The sequence below is a fragment of the Mastomys coucha genome, chromosome X, assembly GCF_008632895.1.
Source record: "Mastomys coucha isolate ucsf_1 chromosome X, UCSF_Mcou_1, whole genome shotgun sequence".
Lineage (NCBI taxonomy): Eukaryota > Metazoa > Chordata > Mammalia > Rodentia > Muridae > Mastomys > Mastomys coucha.
This window is the reverse complement of record NC_045030.1, coordinates 102,380,593-102,384,297: the sequence shown is the minus strand read 5'-3', so window position 1 is coordinate 102,384,297 and position 3,705 is coordinate 102,380,593.

Below are 3,705 nucleotides of genomic sequence, written 5' to 3'. Positions count from 1 at the left end.
ATATAGAGAGAGAGAGAGAGAGAGAGAGAGAGAGAGAGAGAGATGTGGGACACAGAAAGACTGTCATATGTGAACAGGTGAACAGACCGGTCTGATGGCAGTTAGCGACAGCCCTTAGTACAAGACTCACTTAAAAAAAAAAACTTTTGTAAATTCTTACATTTATCTGTTTGTATGTGTGAGCCTGTGTGGTTGCACATGTGCAGAGGTCAGAGTATAATTTTCAGGAGTTGACTCTCTTCTTTTACCTGTGGTTCTATTCAAACTTAGATTAGTCCATCAGGCTAGGTGGCAGGCACCTGTACATGCTGAGGCACTGTGCTAGCCCTCACCCACTTTACACATGGGGCTGGTCACAGAAAAGGTAGTGTGGATCAGGGCTCAGCCTTTCATGGCCTGTGAGTTGAGAATGGTTTTCATATGTTCCAAAGGTTGTAAAACAAGTGAATGAACAAACAACTACATACAAAAGAAGAATCTGTTCCAGAAACCATGTGACCCACAAAAATCCTAAAATAATCACTCCCAGGCCCTTTGTAGAAAGAAGTTTATTGATTTCCTGAAACAATGGGAAAAAAAAAACCATCAGTCTCTAGTGAGAGAAGTTCATTGAGCCTGGAAGTCAGAGGAGATCCAAGGGAAACATGGAAGTAACTGGAAATATTGCTCAGCATAATTAGCATAACCCTCAAGGTATAGTGCCTGCTGGTCCATAGGACAGTGAGGTATGTGTGATTTATGGAAGGAGGCCTGAGATGGCTAAAGAAAGAGCATACTAAGGAATACTGGCAAAGAATGTTCTGGAAAAGAGACCACATGTAGAGATAAGTACTGATTAGGGAGCTATGTTATTATCTGATCAGATAAAGGAGGAATTTGAGCCCAGGGATTGGTAAAATATCCAGTGAGGTGAAGTTTCTAGAACATAATTGAGTAGTTCATAAGCATGTCACGGTCTGAAGATTTCACAAAAAGATTTAGGAAGGTAAGGTTCTAGTAAATTCTGGGAAAGCTAACACTGGTTTGCCCTACTTTAAATAAACAGCAATTACAAAACTTCACACTATTAAGTTATTAAAGACTTTAAAGAACAAATGACAAGAAAGTTTTGTTTTTCCAAAAGAAGCCCCTAGAAGATTCCCTTACATAGGGAAGCTTTCCTACTAAAAATGAAATTTATTCTATATAAATCCATTTTTTTCCACATAGCTTTTAGGAAAAACATCCCCTGTACGAAGTAGGGCACAGATAGCAAACATGGAGGGAGATGCGTTTCTAAACTAAAAACCAGATTTTCTTTGGATTCATAAACTAAAGAACGCTTGCGCATGTTCCCTTAAAGCATATAGATTTTTTTTTTCACTGAAATACCCGGGAAATTAATGAGTCAGACAAGTAGAAGCCAGTCATGGGTCCTTCATAAATATAGTGCTTTAAATGACAAGACATTCATCCCAGAGACCGGGGACCTAGAATTGAGGCTGGGCCCTGCCTCAGACTCATTGTGTGACCTTCAGTGAGCCACTCGACCCTTCTGGGCCTTAATTTCTTCTCTGAAACAAGGGAGGTTGGTCCCTTTCAGTTCTTACACTCTGTGATTATAGATAAATATAGAAATAAGAGAATTACATCAATCTAGAAATAAGAAATCCCACCCCCCGCAAAGTAAGCCTTGGAGTCAGTAGAAAAAAGTAGCAATGAAAGATAATAAAAAGAATAAAATTTTAACTGCTAGCCAGAGTAAATATATCTCATTTAAAAATTAATGAAAATGTAATTTACAGTTGATCAGAAAACATTAGAACATACATGTTGGTATTTCTTCACCAGCACACACATGGAGGAGGAATGGCTTTGAGGTGACTGGTACGGTGACCACAATGTTGTATTTGCATGCAGAACATCTTATAAAATTGGACATAGAAAACCTCAAGACCACATACGGAATACATTTCTATAAAGCTTAGCATTACGAAGAGGCTGAGGGGGTTAACTGGTTGCTCTGCTTCTGGTCTTCATTTGATTCCCTGTAGGGGGGAGGTCAATACTATCAAATGCCACACTTCTTACATTATACAGAGTCTCAAAAAAATAAAAAATCAAATCTGCTAGAGCCCTCCTGGAGAACAGCCACCGTAGTGAGGACATAGGACAGATGGGCCCGATTCAATCTGGTAATTTCTTAACACCGAGCAAATGTGTAGCTGACCAAGATGACACACGCGCCTCTTTGCCAGAGACTGGGAACTAACTGTAACAGTAGGAAAGACTGGTAACTTGTTGGAGAGGCGTGGTTCTGGTGATTTGCCGGGGTTTAAGGAGTAATCTCTCTCTCTATCCCCTCCCCTCTCTCTTTCCCTCTCCTCCCTCATCTGTTGCTCTTGGTGGTTCCAAGATCATACTTTGAGAACCAGTGGCCTAGATGTGGGCCTTTATTGAACAAAAGTATATACTTATTTCACACAATCCTCACTAGGCAAATTTCTTTTTACTAAACTTATTAAAGTGCCTCCAACACGTGTCTAAAAACCAGTCACCGCCATAGTCCTCCCGAAGTTGATTTCAAAGTATTTTAAAATAATTTGACTTGGCTTATGGTGTATAATTTAAAAATCATCGTACTGTTTTTCTGACCTTTGACAAAGGCACTATTTTGTACCTCTTTCCTACTCTCTTGTCCTTTTAGATTCTTACCACCTTGGTCACTTATAGTTGAAACATGCAAAGGCATTGAAGGGACTGGGGGCTCTGGGTTAGACAAGGTCTCATTCTCACACCAAGGCAGAGTCATAGCACAAAACAGAGACAAAATGGCAGGAGGGGGAGTGGAGGCCTGTGCTTAGTAACTGTACCTCCAACCAATTCAATAACCACCACTGATATTGGACTACTGACATCAGTAAGAAACGGCTTCGACAGAGTCACCTTGCACGAACAGGACACATTTCACAAACTCCTTAAATCTTTGTGTCTTTTACCTAAACGGCAAGTAGAATTAATCCCATTTCCACAAACATGTTAATGTACAATATGAATGATTGATACAGGCCTTCTCAGAGGCTAAAGTAGCTTTATCTCAGAGTCCCTTGTAGGAAAACAGCACAGGGTTATTAACTAGATAATTGACCATCAGCTACTAACTACAATGATTCCAGGAGAAAACGGTATTTCCTATACTCTGGAGTCAGCTGTCAGGGAGTGTGCCGTCTTTCCATGGTGAAAAAGAACTTGTACAAGTAGTTGATGCCTAACATTCTGCAAGAACTTCATTCCTTTGGCTTAAGGCTGTTCCCCTGTTCAAATGCAAGCAACCCTCAGAAAAGGTAGCATTAAGCCTCCTGGTCTCAAAGCAAACGAATTCATCCCTTTCCTGAGAGCATGTTTTCTTCTTAGGAGGAGAACAAAGTAGGAGGCACTGAGGAGAATCGGTGCTGGGCCACAAGGACTACAAGGGAGAATGAAGCAGAAAGAACAGACAGGAGATCACAGGGGCAGCCCCCCAACTGAGTGTCGAAGGGCTCTGGCCATAGTGTTCCTCCTGACCGGGGTGCTAATTTGCCAGCTGGAGCAGGCCACTTAGACATGCTTGTGATAGATAATACTTAAGATTCTTTAACGCTTAGGCATACAAAGGCTTCCGGCAACAAATGAAGAAACAGCAAAGAAACATTTGGTGCAGAACCTGCCCCCACATCACAACTACAC